The 21,615-nt window shown below is 39.8% G+C and overlaps 1 protein-coding gene, 1 long non-coding RNA gene and 1 pseudogene across 3 annotated transcripts in view; 1 reads left to right on the plus strand and 2 right to left on the minus strand.

The window, feature by feature from the left end:
* LOC111814435 overlaps positions 1–4,983 on the minus strand; it is a 19,076-nt gene extending 14,093 nt beyond the window's left edge. The window contains exon 1 of the long non-coding RNA XR_002819428.1: positions 4,854–4,983. This is a non-coding gene — a long non-coding RNA (uncharacterized LOC111814435). The remainder of the gene's footprint in view (positions 1–4,853) is intronic.
* The window catches only part of St3gal3 (ST3 beta-galactoside alpha-2,3-sialyltransferase 3), a 252,926-nt gene that overhangs the window by 13,973 nt on the left and 217,338 nt on the right, over positions 1–21,615 (plus strand). The gene's annotated exons all lie outside the window — the stretch shown is intronic.
* LOC111814438 lies at positions 8,299–17,384 on the minus strand (annotated as a pseudogene).

A 21,615-nucleotide genomic window follows, 5' to 3' on the forward strand; every position in this document is an offset into this window, starting at 1 on the left:
TTTTTTTTTTGGTGGCCAGCGCAGCCTGCCCTGTGGTGCTGGGGATTGAACTGCAGCCCCTGCATGCTTTTCCAAGCAGGTGCTTTAGACCACTGAACTATCTCACTGGCTCTCAACATTGGCTATTATTAATTTTCCATATAAAAGTCACCTTTTCCAAATAAAATTTGGGTAGGACTTGTCCTTTGAATGCCATTGAAGCAAACAAAAAGTAAAAATTTCCTATAAAACAGAGCTTAACAGTTCCTATTCAAAAAAGTTTCTTTAAAAAAAGAAGTTTCTTTCATAAAAACAAATATGAACTCACATGTGCAAAATTGAAAGATTTGTTCCCGTGGTTTTTCTTTTTTTTATGCCCTATACCATTTCGGGCTTTTCCTGTAGCTCTTTCTAAAGGGAGTGTCTAGCCAGTTATAAATATTTTTAGGCTTTTCTCTTTTATATCCTATTTTTATTTTGGTTTTCATCTTTTGTTTGTTTGGTTTTTCTTGAGACAGTTTCTCTATGTAGTTCAGACTGGCTTTGACCTCTGTGTAGCCCGGACTGGTGTCAGACTTGTGGTGATCCTCCTCCTTCCGCCTCCCAAGTGCTGGGATTACAGGTGTGTGCCACCATGCCTGGCTATTTTCTATTTTTAAAACCTGTTAGACATTGAGTTTCTGCTTAACAAATCACTGACTTCCCATATTTAGGAGCCAGGGCCCAATCAGGAGAGAAACTACATATAGCAATTTGAGCACAGTTTAATATAACTATCTGTAGCAAATAATTGCTGTAACTTGAAAGTAACTAGTAAAAAGTAAAGAAATAGAGTTGGGAGATACCTTGTCAGCATAAGAGCTATCCGATAAGCACAAGGTCCCGAGTTCAATCCCTGGTACTACCTGCCATGCTGGTCCTGAAACCGGGTAGGGTGGCACACATCTGTAATCCCAGCACTGGGGAGGCTGAGACAGGAGGATCACTATGAGTCTGAACTGCGTTTCGAGACCCTGTACGAACAAGTAAAAGTAAAAATAATTTTTTTAAAAAAATAAAGAAATAGCATGTGGAAACATGGTTAGCATGATCAGCAATGAGGAAAATGCAAATAAAAACCACAATAACATACCACTTCCCGCCCACTAGGATAGCTGTAGCCTAAAAGACAGATAACAAGTGCCAGAGCAAGTGTGAAGAAATTAGACCTTTTATATGCTGTTGGTGAGAATGTAAACTGAGTGTTGCTGCCATGGAAATAAGTGACATTTCCTTGAACAGTTAAACCCAGAATTATCACATGATTAATGTATATGTCATTTCTCTGAATATATACCTGATATTGATTGGAGATAGATACCCAAGAAAAGCAAAAAGTTTATGCCTGTATGAAAACTTGTACACCTTCATTGCAGCAGTATTCAGCACAAAGGTGGAAACAACCCAAAAGCCTATCCATTAGTGAATAGATAAAATACTCATACAATGGGATATTTAAAATTGTTTTAATAGTACATGCTTGTAGTACATAATGACCACATTCTTTGGAGGAGTTAGTACACATGTACCTTAATTAAAAATTTTTTTTGTTCCCTTCTGGTCCCTCTGCTTACCTCCATTTTTTTTTTTTTAACCTCCATCTTTTGATTCCCTTCTCATATAAAAGATCTAGCTTACTGTATGTTTTTTATCTTTTATTTTGCTCTTTATTTATACTTTGGGTTTTTCATATAAGAGAAAGCATGTGATATTTAAGCTTGTGTGTCTGATTTATAACACTTAACATGATTTCAGGGCATACCCAGTTTCCTGCAGATGACTAGTTTATCCTTCTTTATGGCAGAGTAGTACTACACTGTGCATAAATGCCACATTCTCTTTCTGTCTCTCTGTCCCTATCTCTGTCTGTCTCTCTGTGTCTCTGCCTATCTCTTTCTCTCACTCAGGCTAGCTTCGACTCACAGCAGACTTTCTGCCTCAGCCTTCTGGGATTACAAGTGTGCGCCACCACACCTGGCAGTCCCACCTTTTCTTTATCCGTTCATCTGTTGATGGACATATAGTTTGCTTCCAAGATTTTGCTATTGTGCTATAATCATGGGTATGTATGTATCCTATAATGTGCTGTCTTTAACTCTTGGAAAGATGCAGAGAAGAGAAATAATTATGTCAAATATAATTTCATGAAAAAATGTTGGATTTTGTCAGTCTTTTTTGCTTTCTTTCTTTCTTTCTTTCTTTCTTTCTTTCTTTCTTTCTTTCTTTCTTTCTTTTGGTGGAACCAGGGATTGAACTCAGGCCCTTGTGCTTGCCACACAAGCACTTATTCTATTGAGCTATCTCCCCAGCTTTTGTAACATTTATTGAGATGATTGTGTAATTTTTCCCCTTAATTTATTGACTGGTGTACGTTGAATCATCTTTGCATTCCTGGGATAAAAGCCTACTTGGTCATGATATGTGATCTTTTTGAAGATTCAGTAGCAGTTTCTTTCCCTGTATCTTGTTGAGGACTTTTGCTTCTATCTTGATACAGTGAAGAGATTGGCCCATAGTTATCATTTTTGGATGGATCCTTGTCTTGTTTGGGAATCAGAGCAATGCTAGCTAGCTTCTAGGAATAACTTTGAGAGTACTTCTTCTCTTTTAATTTCATTAAAAAGCTTGAAGAGTATCAAACTTAAAAGTGTCCTGAAGGTTTTGTAGATGATAGCATGAGCCCATCTGGGCCTGGGCTTTTCTTGGTAGATTTTATTTTATTTTTTATTTATTTATTTATTTATTTTTAGCAATTCAACAATGGTTGTATTGTATGTTATCTTCAAATTAGTTATTTAAATTATCAGATATAAACATGGGAAATTGGTTTTTTAAAAAGTTACAAGAAATTAAAAAGAAAAAAATAAGCATTAACTGCTCTTTCAATAGACCAGCAGAAATCAGCAGTACCATTATTCCAGCTATCCTGTACATTAACATAAACATATCTTCCCCTCATTTCGTCTTTTTCCTCCTCCCAGTTTCCCTTCCCTTCGAGCAGATTCTTTCCCTTTCACGGCATCTATTGCGCCTTTCAGAGTTTATTTACTCTTTCAGGTTCTCACACTAGCAAGAGTATTTGCACATGCAGGTCTGATTTATCAGCTTCTATTTCAAATGGTAACATCGCCTCACTGGTGTCCTTACAGTAAGGAGTAATTTAAAATGTTATACATTTCATGTATATTCATCACTGTTTTAAAAACTATGAATACAATCTGGACACTTTTTTCCATCTTATAAAACCATTAAAATATAGACAAAATTGAAGGGATTATTCAGTGAGTTTACACTTCAAATAACATTTAACATTTTACCATATTCTTTATCAGACATTGGTTCATTCTTCTATCGAATCAAGAATCCATTTTACAAAACAAAACGAAACAAAAAACTAAGCTACACAACTGTAATTCTAGCACTCTGGGAAGCTGAGGCAGGAAGATCACAAGTTTGAGCTCAGCTCTGGCAACTCAACAAGATTGTCTCTAACAAGCAAATCAAAATATGAGAATATAGCTTGGTGTGAAGCCCCTGGAGCCAGCCCCCAGTACAAGTTTTTAAAAAATCTTGTTGATACTGCATACTTTATTCTTAAATGTTTTAGTTAAGAGTTCAGAATTTGCTCTTTTGGAGTAGAATGCACCCTGATTGGTCTCAACTGCGAGTCTCATCCCTACAGAGGTTTCAACCTAAGATGTTTTTGGAGCACACTAACATCAGTACATAGCACATAGTGTTAAGAGTCCGTGCATTCTCCTGGGACACTTGCTGGGACTCGGTGGACAACAGCTCTGCCCACTCCTCCTCCACCAGGTGGGCCCGTAAGTTCACCACCCCTGAAGAAAAAGGCCTCTCAGAACTAACCCTGTCGGTCCTGACCTCAGACTTGCAGCCTTCTGAGAGAAACAAAGGCCTTTCATTTCACTGCTAAATTGAGTGTGTCCCAAGCCACTCAATTTAGCAATGTTTGGACAGCCCTAGTATGAAAGAACACCACTTTCCTCGCCTCTCCTCCTCCACTCAATCACTATGTCCAGAAGCAAACCATTATACATTTCTACCATACTCATTCTGGCTGTCTGGAACACCCCATAAATGGAACTGCATAGTACCCAATCTTTCACATCACTTTTTTCTCAGTTTGAGTCCACGTAGGACTTCCTGTAGGTTTATCCAATTGAGTATTCATGGACCCCTACTGCATATTTCTCTATTATGAAGACTTGCTTGAAATATCCTTGTGCAAATCTTTTAGTGATTATTGTATCTCTTTAGTAAATACAGAACAGTGCAGACAAGGTTTGGTATATGCATAATTCTGTAACAAATCGCTAAAACTTTTCCAAAAGGATTATGCCAGGCATTACACTATAACCACGACGCAGTCTAGCGGATCCGTCCTGGGGCATATGTGGCTCTCTGGCCTTAATCGTGCTGGGCGTGTGGTGCGTTGCCAAGCCGGCCCCTGTCGCCAGAACGTGGCAGAAGCCCAGGGGATGAACCTGGCCATCGCAGCCCAGTCCATCAGGAATCCAGACCTTGCCTTCACCCCGTCCTCCTTGCTCCTCCGCAACACTGTTTACTCGCTCCAAAGTACTGGCGTGGACTTTTCTACTTTCCTGTCCCCCTTTGTATGCCGATTTCCTGCAGGACAACCTCCAGGAGGGTGCGCGTGCAGGCCCAGCGCTCAGAGTCCGTGTCGATGCCAGGCAAACAACTGGAGGAGTTGATTGCTAAGGCCAGCGCCGCGCGCGTCCTCAGGCGGCAAGGGACCCGCAGGTGCACGCGGCAGGGCGGCGGCGCGCCGAGGCCGGCTGCTCAGTCCCGGAGACCGCCCAGCAGCACCAGACGCCCGCAGAGTGCGGGTGCAGGCCGGCGGACCGAGCGGACAGGCCCCCGCGCGCACCGCACGCCCGCGGCCACCTGCGGCTGCAGGAGGCGGACGCCCGAGACGGCCCCGCGCGCCTCCACACGCCTAGATTTTATTTATTTTTATTATTGCTTCAATTTCATTGGCTAGGGGGCCTGCTGGTTAGCTCAATTGTTTAAGCACCTGCTCATGCAAATGCAGTCAGGCATAGGATGCTGCGGTTCAATCCCCACCTCCACCTGCCTTAACCAGACCTGCCCTTAAGGCAACCTGCACCAGCCAAAAAAAAAAAAAAAAAAAATCTCAATTTCACTGGCTATTATTGGATTATTCAGGATTTTTAAATCCTCTTGACACAGTTTGGGTAATTCATATGTATCTAGGAATCTATCCATTTCTTCTGAATTCTGCAATTTATTGGCATACAGGTTTGTGTAGTAGTTTCTAATAATCTATTTGATTTTAGCAGTGTCCATTGTGATTGTACCTATTTCACTTCCAAGACCCCATTGATTTGGGTCTTTTCTGCCCTTTTTTGGTTAGGTTGGTGTAGTGGATGGTTGGCTGTGTCAACTTGAGAAGCTAAGAGCTTAACTAAATTGGCTTAGCAATTCCACACCCTAGAGTGACTCTTCACTTAAGGGAGAATGAGGAAGGACGGAGGGTCCCATTTTTCTTAGAGGAGCTCCAGTCTTCGCCAGCAGCTTGGCCATTATCTCCTGGCTGTGGCACAGACTCTTGGTTTCTGCTTGGATCCCTCAGCTTTCTAGTGTAGACTCATTGTCCTTCCATCGCAGATCCATCAGCATCCTGATACGGACTTGCGCAGAACACTGTTATGGGCTCCAGACCTTGAACTGAATCCTTCAGTCTCTAGTGTGGAGTTGCGCTCTGCACACTTCCTCATCTGACTCTGTGGCTGAATATTGTAAGCCAATCTTGGAATTTCTGATACATTTTTATATCCTGTGTTATATCTGTACCTCTAGTAAAACCCTGACTGATACAGTTGGCTAACCATTTGTGTATTTCATTTGTTCTTTTGAAGAAACAACTCTTTGATTCGTTTATTTTTGGGGATGCATTGGTCTCAATTTCATTGTTTTCTGCTCAGTGGAACAGTCATGCATATACCACTTGTGCTTTAAGTTGTCAGGAATATGGTAATGTCAGTTCTTTCACATTTAGTTAAGGCTGATTTATTGGCTAATATGTGGTCAGCTTTGGAGAAAGTTTCATGTACTGTTGAAAAGTATGTATTTTGAGGTTGGATAGAAAAATCTAAATATCTGTGAAGTCTTATTTCTTCAAAAGATTTGTTCAGCTATAATTTTTTTAAGTTGTTCTAATGTTAGTGGCATATTGAGGGCCTTTATTATAATTGTGCCTATCCTTGTCTGGTCTTTTATGTCCAGTAGTATTTGTTTTATAAAGTTGGATGTGCCATAGTTAATAATTGGTATCTATTCCTGTTGGATTGTTCCCCTGAGTAACATATTATGGCCTTCTTAGCCACTTTTGATCAGTTTTGGATAAAGTCCATTTTGTCTGAATAAATGGACAGCTACTGCTTATTTTTGGGTTCTTGTTACATGGAATATTGTTTTCCATCCTCTGATTTTTAGCCTGTGGTTTTCTTTTTGGATTAAATGGCTTCCTAGGAAGTGAGGAGAGAAAAGTGATCCAAAAGATCATATAAGGAGTAACAGTCAAGAAACAAATGAGAAATGGAAGAGGAAAGAAAAAGGGGAGAAAAAAAGATAATATGGAGAACCAAAAGAAAAATAAAAAAGAAACAAATCAGAAAGAAAGAAAATGAGTCCAGAAAAGGAATGTTCTGTATTTTTTTAATTAATTAATTTATGTGTGTGTGTGTGTGGCCAGCTCAGCCCACCAGGGGGCGGGGCTGGCTGGCATGTGGTGCTGGGGGATTGAACCGTGGTCCCTGTGCTTTGCTAAGCTTGTTCTAAGTAGGTGCTTTAGACCACTGAGCCATCCCACCAGCCCCATGTTCTGTGTTTTTTAATGAGTGGATTTCTTCCAAGATCCAATTTGGAGCTGAGCAAGTCACACTTTTTCTGCCTAGCATTTCAGCCCATGATTTGTTGGATACATGCACTACAGAGGCCCTTGGGCAGCCGCGTCTGGGGCTGTGTGCATGCCAAGATGTCTTTGTGCTCACTGACAGATATGAAAGGCAGTCAGACCTCAGACCCACGTTTTTGTCTAGGGAGCTGGGTTTCCCTCCCGGATGAAACTATCTCATCTCCCCACGAGCTGTGACGTGGGGAAAGAGATGAGATAGTTTCATCCTTTGCGTTATGGACTGTCTCTGCAACTTCTCTGTAACTTCTGTTTTTCCTGTCAGTTCCTTTGCAATTCTTGGTGAGCTGATTTTTTTTCTTCTTCTCTTCACCACGTTGTTATTTTCCAGAGTCTGGATTCTGGATCTCAGAGAGATGGAATTTTGCTACTGATCACCACAGGACTGTTCTTTAAAAATACGTCCATCAAGTGTAGTGGTGCAACCTCTAATCCCAGTGAGTTCGAGGTCAGCCCAAACTGCGTAGTGAGACCGACCCTACTGTGCTGTGTAATCCAAGCATACAACCCTACAATGGACTTGCATTTGGGAGCAAGAAGTGATGAAGTACTGATACGTGCTGTAGCACGCATGAGCCTCAGATTCATTCTGAATGAAGTCAGTCACAAGTGGCCATACATTGTACTTTGTTTATATATGTTCCAGAGTAGGTATGTCTATAGAGTCTAAAAGTAGATTAGGGTTGGAAAAACAGGAGATCCTGCAAAGGAGTGACACAAAATTTGGATAAATGTACTGTGGATTTCTGCTGGTCTGTGAGAAGGAGTAGTTGATGTGTAAATTTTTTTGTGTGTGGTTCTTTTTTTCAAATTTTTTTCCTTTTTCTCTCTCCTTAATTTCTTTTTTCAAATTTTCTGCTATTTTATTAAAAATATAGACTAACGATCTTGCACTTAAATATCATTGTGGTTATGTGCTGGCTTTCAGTAAGCACAGCTATTTGTAAGGGATTCATCACAAATATACTCTAACAGAAGTAAAATTAAATAGAAATGTCAGGACAGTGACATTTTGAACATGACCACCTTACAGTAGAACATGGAGTCTGAGATTATTTACAATTACACCAACCTTTGTAGAGGCAGAATATTACCACAAGACATCTTTACATAATTCCCAATAATTTTATATTTTAGCCATAAGGGTCAGTTACTAGAGGCCAACTTGCTCCTGACAAATAGAATTTTTATGTCCATTCAATCAAAGAGTCTCTTACACCTTCCTGGACCTAATCATTTGCAGATAGGCAGGAGAAACTGTAGCCAGGTTCTTCTGTCATATGTTTACATAGGATGCCCCATCTTCACATAACGTCCAATGTCTTCGAGATAAATGGAGTGACTTGCAGCAGGGCTACGTAGATTAGGAAGTTCCATACGGAGGAAATCACGTCCTCGAGCATCTTCCATTTCATCTCTTCAGGGTCCAGTTTCGGCATGAGGCCCTTAATCGGAAGTATCTTCACTCTGCAGCAACACCTTCCAGCCACCGTGCTTTGCTCTCTGTTTAAAAAATTTTTAACTCATTATTAACTATTGAAAATCAATAATAATTATATAGCAAATTAAAAATTAATAGACTGGGAGCTGGGGCGACTCAGTAGAATAAACACTTGCCTGGCAAACACAAGAGCCTGAGTTCAATCACCAGTTCCGAGGGGGGGAAATATATATATATATATATATATATATATATACACACACAAATATTGAAATATGAAAGAACTAAGATGTAGACAGTGAATTTTAGAAAACTTTCTGAACTGAATACATGAAATTAATAATAGATTGCACATTGTAAAAAAATTACAAACTTGAATATAACAATAAAAATTGTCTAAAATAAACATGAAGAAGAGTTTACAGATCAGTCATATAATAGTTCACTGTGCAAAAATCTTAATTTCTTTTCTCTTTTTCTTCCAATTTTACATGCATATACTGGGTAATCTGAACAACTAATTTATTTATTTTTGTTATTAAATATATACATTTATGCCTATGTTCTAAAAACTTCAAAGATTTTGTACATTTGTAGAAGTGGCTAGAAGGATTACATGTTTTACATGTAATATATATATAACTAATCATCTCATTATAACTAGTAATTAGGAGATAATCATCTCATATGCAGAAAACTTCTGTGATACTGCCTTTCCTTTTCCTCAACTAAAACTAGCACACACAGAGCAAATACGTGACGATCTACACACCAGGCCGAAAATGAGGAAACCCAGTTTCAAACAGAAGTCCTGTTACTAACTAACTACATAGCTATTTTTGTAAGGTTGTTCTAGTTCTTAAGATAATTGCATGAAATAACATAAATGCTCCATTTAAACATTTTTTAACAACTAATTTAAAGAACAGTGTACAATACAACAAATACTGTCAGATTCTTATTATTTTATTTAATGAAATTCTGTATCATTTGTAATTTTTTCTATTTTAGTATTATTTTGTACTTTTTTTTGTATTTTAGGGAAGGATCTATAGGGTGTTCAGGGTCTCTCTACTAGATCAGACTCGTAGTGATCCTCCTGTTTACAGCCTCCCAAGTGCTGGGATTACAGGCTCGCACCACCATTGCCATCTCAGCGCACCCCGGGGCTGGGGCCAGTACAGCAGGCCCAGGGATTGAACATCCCCAGCCCTTGAGCCAGCTTGCAGGTGCTTTAATCCACTGAGCTATTTAGCCGGCTCTCTGGCCTGTCTTTAAAAAATAAAAGATTTAAAAAACCAACAAAACAAAAAAAGATGCAGAGTATCTTTTCTTGGGCAATGAAAATGTTCTTAACTGTGATGATAACTGTACAATTCTGTGAACTTTGTGAATATTCTAAAAGCCATCAGATTATATGTTTTGAATGGGTGAGTTGTTTGGTATGTGAGGGCTATCACAAAGCTATTAAAAAGAAGTAAAGAAAGCTATAAAAAATTTAGAAATAGCAGATATAAAATAGCAGCCACCCACGGCTGAGGTACCAGATGAAGACTGCCTGTCCTCTGTCCCTCCCCCGACCCAGTGTGTGCTCCAGCCAAGAGCAGCTCTGTTGCAGTGTGCTCGCTGCATGTCAGGACTTGCTAGAAATCTTTGCCAGAAATTTGCCTTCCAGGCTGCTTAGGGAAAGCTGCTTATAAGGTGGCATCTCACCTAACCCACTCTACTACAAAACTGCTCCGCAGAGGTGCTCGTGAGGCAAGCTGCTGAGTGTGACGTGCTGGAACCTACGCCAGACCCTTTCCCTCCTGCACTGCCTCTTCTACAGGCAAAGCCTCACATGTGGCCAGCTGGCAAAAGGGAATGTTTAAAGGGCCCAGACTCACGTATATAGGGTAAGCAAGCAGGGTCACGGTGAGGCAAAGAGGCAGTGAGTCTGTCTGTAACACCACAGTGGGTAATTGGGACATTGTTTGCTTAGGTTTTTCATTCCCTTTGGAGAACTTAAGGTCATTCTTGCCACCTTTGCTGCTGTGGGCTTGGGAAGGTAGGAGGGCATCCTTGGGCCAATTTCCTTGCAGCTCTTTCTGTCCATTTTTGCATCTTTCTCTGTTCCATTTGCTAGATGGTCTCTTTCAGCTTATGCTAGATCTCTTCTCACTTCATTGCTTCCATTGGTTTTTACTTCATTCTGGACATCCTTTAAAACTTTTTAATTGTTTCATTTTATTTACCTCATCTAAAATTACAGACTCATTATATTTATAACAATGTCCACTTTGTTCTCTACCATTCACTCTCACTGTGTGTGTGTGTGTGTGTGTGTGTGTGTGTGTGTGTGTGTATTTGGTACAGGGTCTCACTATGCAGCTCAGACTTGTAGTGATCTTCCTGTCTCAGCCTCCCCAGCGCTGAGATTACAGGCACACACACCACCACTCCCAGACTCCAGACCCTCACTGTTTTGGTGGTGTTAATTTTTGTTGTTCACTTACTGAAAGCTATTTTGTTTAAATATTTGTGTTGTTTTACTTTTTCTTTTCAAATTGATGAATGAGAACTTTATTTTTCACACATAAAGGTTGATGAAAAACCATTAGTTTCTTACTAAAGAAAACCCAACATTTTAAAAAGGATGATGTCTAACTTTACTCATTAAATACTATTCACATTTTCTAAAACAGAACTTAAAGACATCTAGCATGGCTAATCTCTTACAAAGGTGGTCTGCCTTTAGTCTCTGCCCATAGCTCTTGTTTTTTGTTTTTTGTTTTTGTTTTTTTTTTTTTTTTTTTTTTTTTTTTTTGGTGGGACCTGGGTTTGAACTCAGATGCATGCCAGGCAAGCGCTTATTCCACTGAGCCATCTCCCTGGCCCCAGCAAAACCATTTATTTATTTATTTTTTTTTTTAAATTTTTTTTCCAGTGTGTTCCTCTTTATTCATTTTCGGAGTACAAACAAACTTGGATAGGCTGAATTAACCCAAACCACCTTTCTCAAGAGAGTTTTCTTCAGTCCATTAAGACCCAGCTCCCCTGACATGGGCTTTGGTGGAGGTTGTGGGGCAGCACCAGCAGGTTTAAATCGGGATGAAGGAGTTCGGTCCATACAGGCTTCACGAGATTGATTTCTGACCACTTTGCTTTGAATGGGACAACTCACACAATAATGCAGCTTCACATACAGCTTGGGAAGCACATAACCGTCGAAGACACTCGCTTCGGAAGTGTCCCTAATGGCGGCAGCCTTCACTGTGTTCTGAATGACAAACTTTTATTCATTTATTTATTTGTTGTAGAGTCTTGTTACACAGCTCAGACTTGTAGGGATCCTTCTGTCTCAGCTCTTCAGTGCTGGGATTATAGGTATGTACCAACCACCATGCCTGGGTTCGGTGGCTGGCACAGCGTGCTGGAGGTTCTGGGGTCCGTTTACAGTATATGGTACTGAGGATTGAACCTGGGTCCTTACACTTGCCAGTCAGATGCTTAGACCACCGAGCTATCTGCTCAGCCCAACTTCTGATCTTCTTGCCTCAAAAATATTCACAGGGGATATACTCCAGAAGTCCTTTTTGGTTCTTTGCTCTACATGATTTTGTCAGAGTTGAGTTCATACCCTTTGTGGCTGGCATTTAAAAAGAAGCAAAACTCTCATACTTTAAACTAATCTAGAAATTGTTCTTGCCAGGTATAGTTCAGAAAATAATCATTTGGTAGGATACTTTAGGAATAGCAAGACTTCAAAGCAGTTTGTTTCCGTGAGTTTAGATTCCTATACTTTTTTTTTTTTTTTTTTTTTGAGACAGGATCTCTACTTCAGGCTGGCCTTGAATTCACTATAATGCCCAGGCTGGCCACCACACCTAGCAGAGTTTTCTTTTTATGGGGAATTAAGGTAATTAGCTTCTTGTAGCTTATTTGCCTCTTTTTAAGCATGTTATAAATGAATCATTCATTAGTGAACAGAAAGCTTTTGAGCACGTTGGAGGAGTACAATAGTAAGCCATACATTTCTTGCTTGAAAGTAAATGTTAAGTTTTTGCAGATACTTTAAAAATTAAGTGTACTGTCAAATGGGATGGGGCGTTATTAGGTGCAGCAGGCATTACTAACAGAAATCCTTACCGGACCTGTATTCCTTGTGGAATAGATGAACCTTTAAGCTGAGATTTAAGAGGGTGTAAGAATTCTTTAGTGGAAGCAGTAAGGTCAAGGGGGCTATGGTCTGACCTGGGGAGAACATGATAAGCTGAAAACACCAGAGATGTGATATTGCCAGGTCCTGCGAAGTGAGGCGGAAGAGAAGGCTGAAGTGGCATCAGGACTATATTGTAAAAGCAATGAGAAGTTCATGAAGGTTAAGCCAGGAGGAAATCATATCATATTAGCTGCTTTCTGCTCACAGAGAGGGGCAGAAATGGAGGCAGCAGATTTCTTAGGAAGCTGTTTTTGGAGTCCAAGCGAATTATGGAGGCTTGAAATAGGGCATTGGAGAGAAGAGGGAGAAATAAAGGTCTTCAGGGCATGGAGGACTCAATCTAATGAAGGAACTAAAAGACCCGTACATTGAAAATTAGAAAAAAGAGATTGAAAAGAATATCAAGAAATGGAGAGATGGGGCTGGGGAGATAGCTCAGTGATCTGAACACCTGCCTGGCAAAGTACAAGAACCCGGGTTTGATCCTCGATACAACATGCCGTGCCAGCCCCAGAACCTGGGTGCACTCTGCTGGTCACTGAAATGGCATGGTGGTGCACACCTATAATCCCAGCATGGTGGGGCTGAGACAGGAGGATCACTATGTGACTGAGCTGCGTAGTGAGACCCTGTACCAAGAAAATAAAGAAATAGAAGTTTTTTGTTTTTTTTGTTTTTTAAATGGAAAGAAGGAAACATGACAGGGGCAAAGCCATACATTTATATGCACAAGATGGTTAAGGCAAGGATCCTGAGAATCTGCAGCAGGTTCTTGAAACTAGCAGTTAAATGGTAGGATTCTCACCCTGACTAACTGTATATGCTGATACCTGTGAACTAAGCACCTGTACTGAAGATAGCAATGTGTAATAGTAGGGTCATGCTTGGAATGCCTGTCATTTTGGTCTTCTAAATATGTATTACTTGTCATATCATATTAATTACTGCCATACTGTCTCTCAAGTAAATGTTTGTTTAGAAAAAAGGGGTAATAAATGAAAACATGAGACAAGGAAAAGAAATTTCATAGGACTGTCCTGCTACAATGCTGTATATGGTTCAATTTCTAAATTTCTGTGTAAAAATATGTAATTATTCCTATTTTTAAAAATATTTTTTCCCTTACATTGGATAGGGATTTAAAGTTTAAGATATCAATACTTGATGGGAAAATACCTGTTCCAAGTTATGTTTAAGATGTGTGATATTCAGACAGATAATGAGGTTAAGCTCAACTGCCTGTGTTATAGGTAATAATATCATTAAGCTTCTCTTCTGGTGAATTAACAACTTAAGTTTGCAGACCAAAAATTAGAGAAAAAGAAGGGCTGCAAGGACAGCCAACATTTTGGCCCTAGCCTTTCAAGGTCAGTGAGGACTTCGGACATAGGAGAACTTGTACTGTAACATCCTGTAACTCAGTTGTGTCCCAAATTTTCTGATCAAGGAGATTATGGGGCCACAGAGGAAAGTGATTGACGATGTAGAGTGTGCCTCAGGAGACTCACCTGGAGAGAAAACATTCTCTCAGGCTTTCACAGAGAGCAAATTGGTCAAGCAATGGCCGTGACTCATCCACATGGCTGATACTGACAAAGGATCTACAGACTGTGGTACAGGGTTTCAGGGTAAATCCTTAGGGGATTTGACTGTTCTTGTCAGATACAAAAGTTACATTTCTTGTTATATAGGTCTTGCTTTATTTTGGTCTTAACCATCCAGCAGAAAAGTATAAAAATGAGGTGTAAAAAGTAAAGCCACATTAATATGCTGAGCTGTAAAAGGCTCAAGTCAACAACTTCTGACATTGCTAGTCCTATGGATAACCCACCACTATTATGGACTACTGGACTATATTGGATTATTTTGCTGAAATCATGCACCTACAATATTTAAATGGCAATGGAATACCCATCTCTGACAAAACTAAACCAAAGAAAGGGGATACAAATGAAGGACCATTTTGTATCTGTATATACAAAATAGTGTAGCTATACAGCTCCTTAATTCAATGTGAAGAAAGATTTGTACTAATAGTGTTTGGACAGGATATCATGTCTGCATCTTGTACTATGAATAACCACTACGAAGACAACAATATGCAATGTATTAATTATTGAAATTGTCCTACTAATCGGTTTTTGAAACTGTCTCATTTATATTTGTTTCTCAATAAAATTAATTTTAAAAATGTAAAGATGTCCCTTCCTCTTTGGAAAGAAGAACCAATATATTGAAAATGACCATACTCCCCAAATTGTTATACATATTTAATGCAATCCTGATCAAAATTCCAACAGCATATTTCGCAGAATTAGAAAAAACAATCCTAAAATTCATTTGGACCCAGAAGAGACTCAGAATAGCAAAAGCAGTACTGAGCAATAAAGGCAAATAATGAGCAATAAAGAAGACATCTTGAAATGATGACTACAGAGCTACTGTGATTAAAAACAGCATGGTATTTGTGGAAAAAAAAAAAAAAAGAAGAAGAAAAAGAAAAGAAACATCAATAAATAAAAAAACCCAAACCTGAGGATCAGTGGATTAATTTTGTAGAAACAGCTTCAAACACACTCAGCCATCTTATCTTTGACAAAGGAGCCAAATATCTTCACTGGAAGAATGACAGCTTCTTTAATAAATGGTGCTGGAAAACCTGGCTTTCCACATACCAAAGATTAAAACTAAACCCCTGCCTTTCACCACACACTAAACAAAATTGTAAATGGATCAAGTTCTTTTTTTTTTTTTTTTTTTTTGCAGAACTGGGATTGAACTCAGGCCCTTGTGCTTGCCAGGCAAGCACTTATTATACTGAGCTATCTGGCCCTGGATCAAGTTTTGTTTTTGTTTTTGTTTTTGTTTTTGTTTTTTTTTTTTTTTGCAGAACCAGGGATTGAACTCAGGCCCTTGCGCTTGCCAGAGAAACGCTTATTCCACTGAGCCATCTCCCCAGCCCCTGGGTCAAGTTCTAATTGTTAAAACAATAAATCTGCTGAAAGAGAGAATAGGTAGAACACTTGAAGGCATTGGTATAGGTATAAATTTTAGGGGGAAAAAAACATGATCATACTGGAACTGTCCAAAGAATCAATAACAGTGAGCTCATCTTAATAAAAGCTTTTGTATAGCAAGAGAAACCACCAGTAAAGAGAAACCACAGTGTGGAAATTTTGTTTTGCCATCTGTGTACCTCAGACAAAAGAATAATATCTAGACTATATAAAGAACTCAAAAAATTAGATCCCCCAGATTTAAAGACCCAGTCCACAAATGGGCATCTGAAATGAATACACACTTTTCAGATGAAGAATTAGAAAGAGCAAATAAATATATAAAAACATGTTTAGCATCACTGGTCATTCCAGAGATGAAAGTTGAAACAATGCTGAGATTCCATCTCCAGGAAGAATGGCTGTCATCAAGAAATCAACCAATAACAAATGCTGGTGGGGCTGTGGGGAAGTAGCAACCCTTCTTTACTGCTAGTGGGAGAGTAGACTGGTGCAAACGTTGCACGGTCAGTCTTACAATTCCTAAAAAAACTAGGACTAGAGGTTCCACGCCAGCAATCTCTTCTTGGTGCCTTCCCAAAAGAATTAAAAGCATCATACCACAGTGATATATGTGCACCCATGTTTATAGTGGCACAGTTTGTAATAGCTAAATCTTGTGAACAACCCAAATGCCCAACAACTGATAAAGTAGATACATTTTTTAATAATGGAGTACCATTCAGTCATAAAGAAGGATAAGCTTGAGACATTTCTAGCTAACTGGCTGCACCTTGAGACCATACTCTGAAATGAAATAAATAGGATACACATGTTAAATATTGCATTGTTTCTCTGGTGTGAGAAACTGAAAGTGTAAATAAGGACCAAAATGTGTAATAGATATTGGGAAATGGGAAGCAAACATTCAACAGTGTTCTAGCACCCACTGGCTATATGACTTCCCTTGTAGAGCCTGGTCTACAATGTGGGGTTGTTTTATCAACTCCATGAGAGGTATTGTGAAGAAGGAACAAAATTACTTGTTATTCTAAGCTTCATACCTGGAGCATCCCAGTGTGAAAAGAAATGTTTCAGCATCAGAATGGTGTTGCTTGTATCAACCCTAACAACAAAGCACACGAAAACCAGTGAATAAAACCGGGAAGTTAGGAAGGAAGGATTTTTATGTGTGACTGCTGAATGGCAAGTATCATAAAAGACTCTTCCAGAACCGCCAGAGTACAGAGACCAGTACAAACTTATACAGAAAGTACTTCTAAGGGACATCTGCCCAGAACTGCCTGTTCAGCCTTGACTGAGACACTCCTTTTTTTTTTTTTTTTTAATGTATTTGGTACGGGGTCACATTTTGTACCTTGGACTCTTAGTGATCCTCCTGTTTTCAGCCTCCCCAGGGCTGAAATTTCAGGTGTGCGCCACCATACCTGATGGGCACTTCTTGTTAATTCCCACCATTCGCTATGACAGTTGTATTCCCATTGCAATGCTGTTCCCAAATAAATATCAGTATTCTTTGAGAGAAGTAACTATGGCTTAGTTGATTTCATGTTGTTGTAGTTTGGGTCAGAAATGCCCCCCATAGACATTCATGTTCAGAGGCAGGGCTTTGAGAAGTTACTAGATTAGGGCACTCACCTCCTCAAAGGAGTCTAGGAAGATTAATCACTTGATGAGTGTATCCCTGCACGTACTGCTGGAATGCAGGGCCTGGTTGGAGGAGTAGGTCATGGTCGAGGTAGGCAGGGTAGGCTAGAGCCAAGTGGTGGTGCCTTTGGAGGGCTTATCTTTCCCTGGGTACTTTCTCTGCTTTTTGGCTGCGTGAGCAGCTTTCTTCTCTTTTGTCCTTCTGCCATGACATTTCTGTCTCGGAGCCAGCCAATTATGAAGTAAGATCTCTGAAATGGTAGCTTAAATGAAGCTTTTCTTCTTTAACATGTGTATGTCAGGTATTTTGTCCCAGTGATGGAAAATTTGGACAACACATAATGTGGCTGGTGAAAATGAAGAGGAGCAGCTGGAATGCTCTGCCTTCATCTGCTGTGAGCATGTCTGTGTATTCTGGCCTTTGATAGTGGAACCTTGAGTTAGAACAGGCCTCACATATGAACTTGGGTTACCACCAGAATTTTAGGCTTAACTTATAACCAAAGTCTTGAGTTATGACCCAAATGCTAGCTGCTTGTGCAGTTACTGTAAACAAGGCTTGTGGTTCCAGAAAAGTGTAAGTAAGCATTCATCAGCATCAGTCTGAGCCCAGATGCATGCTTGTAGATGTGATTTCGGTCAGCTCTTTATATAATCACTATGATTATTGCTATCAAAATAGCCCCCAAGCTGGGGAGATAGCTCAGCAGTCTAAGTGCCTGCCTGGCAAGCGCAAGGATATGGGTTTGATCCCCAGTCCTGCATGCCATGCCAATCCCGGAATCCTGGGTGTGTCGTGCTGGCCACTGAAACTGGGCGTGGTGGTGCATAGCTGTAATCGCAGTGCTGGGAAGGCTGAAACAGGAGGATCACTACAAGTTAGCTGTGTAGCAAGACCCCGTACCAAATAAAGATAAAACCAAATGTTCCCCCCAAGAAACAGCAAAGCTAGAAAAGAAGCTAAGGAAGGAAGGGAACGTAAAGAAAATCACAGGATAGCGAGATAGCCAGTGGACTAAGTGCCTGCTTAGGCAAGTGCAGGCACCTCAGTTCGATCCCTGGCACCACATGCCAGGCCGGCCCTGCCCCCTGGGCACACTGAGCCGTCCACCAAGACCGGGTGTGGTGGCATAAGCCTATAATTCTAGCACGGGAAGGCTGAAAATAGGATCATTAGGAGTGGGAGGTGCATAGTGAGACCCTGTGCTAAATATATAAAAGAAAAAAGAAAACAATCACAATAGAAAAGAAGGAAATTATGATAGTGATGTTTTTGAGATTGATCTTGCTAACATGTACAGCATGTTGAAATCCACCGTTTTGATATTATAGTAAAAAGATTTATATAAGGAAGCTAGTGTTGATAAAGTTGTTACTCAAATTAGTACGTTATAATCAACAGCATTAGATGAGGTAGAAAGGCTATTATTAGTGTGGATTAAAAAAAGGCAGATGACAGGTTATAGCCTGACTGTATAATTTGTGAAAAAACTAGGGCTATATAAGCAGATCTCATAAAGGATATTCCCTGATCATAGTGAAAGATTTTGTGCCAGAAAAGGATAGTTTCACAATTTCAAAGCAAAAACTGAGGTTCTTTGTGTAACTAGGCATGGTGTACCAGCCAGTGCTAATAAAAGAGCTGCTGAAAATTAAGTACATCATCTCAAAACAATGACACAGAGAAATGGTTTTTGCTTTGATCAAGCTTTCAACTGTGGTAGAACTGACCTTTTTTTGGAAAGAAAATGCCCAGGAAAATATGCATTACCGAGTAACGGAAGAAAATGCCAGGCCACAAGCCTGTGAAGGGTAGGCTAATCTTATTGCTATGTGCCAATGTGAGTGGTAACCTCAAGATATAGCCACTCTTGCTTTATCACTCAGGTAACTCTACAGTGTTTAGAAAACATGGTCATGAAGAGTAGGCTAGGGGTCGTGTGGAGATCTAACACCCAAGCCTGGGTAGCAAGAGTACTTTTGCTTGAGTGGATCAGGGAGGCTTTCTGTCCTATTATCAAGCAATATATAGCCCAGTCCTAGCCCAGGCCCGGTACTTAAAGTTCAACATATCAATACTTGATGAAAAATACCTGTTCCATATTATGCCTAAGATGTTTGATATGCAGACAGATAGTGAGGTTAAGCTTAACAGCCTAAGTTGTATGATAATAACAAGCTTGTCTTCTGGATGGTTAACAACCTAAGTTTGCAGACCAAAATTAGAGAAAAAGGAGGGCTGCAAGGAAAGCCAACATTTTGGCCCTAGCCTTCCAAGGTCAATTAAGACTCAGGACATATGAGAACTTGTACTGTAATGTCATGTAACTCGGTAGTGTCCCAAATTTTCTGATCAAGGAGATTATGGGGCCAAAGAAGAAAGTGATCGATGATGTAGAGTGTGCCTAAGGAGAGTCACCTGGAGAGAAAACATTCTCTCAGGCTTTCACAGAGAGCACATTGGCCAAGCAATGGCCGTGACTCATCCACATGGCTGACACTGACAAAGGTTCTACAATCTGAGGTACAGGATCTCAGGATAAATCCTGAGGAGATTTCACTGATCTTCTCAGACCCAAAAGCTACAACTCTTGTTGCATAGGTCCTGCTTTCCCTTGGTCTTAACCATCCAGCAGAAAAGTATAAAAATGAAATATAAGAAGTAAAGCCCCATGGTGTTATGTTGAGCTGTAGGGGACTCAGGTCAACAATTTCTGACATTGCCAGTTAAGCAGAAGACCCAATACTATTATGGGCTACTGGACTCTTTTAGAATATTTTGCTGAGTTTACACACCTATAATATTCAAATAATGGAACTTAACCAAAAAAAGGGTATACAGAATGTCCATTTTGTATCTGTGTATTCAAAGCGGTTAGGATAGATATATAGTTACATTCTCTTAATAGAGTGATTTGTTCTAATGGTGTTTGTAAATAGGATATCATGTTCACATCTTGTACAGCAATTAACCACTAGGAAGAATGTATGCAATGTGTTAATTATTGAAACTGTCCTACCAATTTGATTTGAAAAAAAATATTTATAATAATTAAGAGGAAAACAATCAAACGTTACGGTTATATATAAAAAAAAAAAAAGAAAGAAAGAAATATATAGGGGACAGGGCCGGGGAGATGGCTCAGTAGAATAAACGCTTGCCTGGCAAGTGTAAGGGCCTGAGTTCAATCCCTGGTTCCACCAAAAAAAAAGAAGAAAAAAAAAAAGAAATATATAGAGGACAAAGGTTTACCATTCAAGGCTGTCCTCATCATGGACAATGCTTCTGCTCACTCACAAGATTTGGAAGAAGAATTGACTAAAGAATTCCCAAGTCTTGTGGTCCAGTTCCTTCCACCTAATAAAACTCTTCTACTGCAGCCTTTTAGAAGCCATACCCCATGGAACTGTTCCTGAAGTGCTTCCAAAGTGTCACAGTTACAGATTTAACCCTTAAAGAGTTCTGGAAGGACCGTTACAACATTTTTTCCTGTGTGACATTGAGAAATCCTGGGCCATTCTCTCTCCCTTTAAGAACACTGAGATGTGCTTGGAGGAAACTGTGGCCTAAAATTATGTAGGAGAGAGAATTTGAAGGCTATGTAGAGAAGCTTGAGCCTTAAGTTGGCCTTGTGGTTGATGTCCTGTCGCATGACAGGTAGACAGTGGTGATGTTGAGCTGGTGGAGGAGCGCTCAGAGGAACTGTCTACAGAGAAACTTCAACAACTTCTGGCTAAGCAATAGAGAATGGCAGCTGAGGAGCTTTCTGAAGAGGAGGAACAACGTTCTTCTGAAATAAAGGAAATCTTGAAAAAGTAGAGCTCTAAATGTAGAGAAGACAAACTAAGAGGAAAAAGTCAATTCTTGTATTTACTTGCTTAATAACAGTGTCATGACATGCTACTGAACAGTGTTAAAGAAAAGGCAGAAACAGACAACCTAAGCTGTTTTTTAGTTCTGAAAAAGTTGAGACCTACTGAGCCAAAAGCAGGTCCTAGTGCACTAAGGAGATGATACCAGAGAGCCACATTCCTGATGTTATAGGGACTCTCCTTCCAAACAGTAACCACCTTCCATTTCATTCTCCTTTCCTGCACTCCAAAGGTGTCAACTTGAATGGTGAGGAGTGTATGAAATTGCTGTTTCTGGCGAACTAGGCACGTTTTGTAACTTTTTGGTGACTACACTAGGAAAATTATTGGTATTTCTGGTAAGTTACACACATTATACAACCTTTTTTTATTATGAAAAGATTTGGGTGTTTTGGGAGGTTCAGAACACGTTGAGGGTATTTCCTTTTTTTTTTTTTTTTTT

Source organism: Octodon degus, unplaced genomic scaffold (assembly GCF_000260255.1).
Source record: "Octodon degus isolate 3935 unplaced genomic scaffold, OctDeg1.0 scaffold00315, whole genome shotgun sequence".
NCBI lineage: Eukaryota > Metazoa > Chordata > Mammalia > Rodentia > Octodontidae > Octodon > Octodon degus.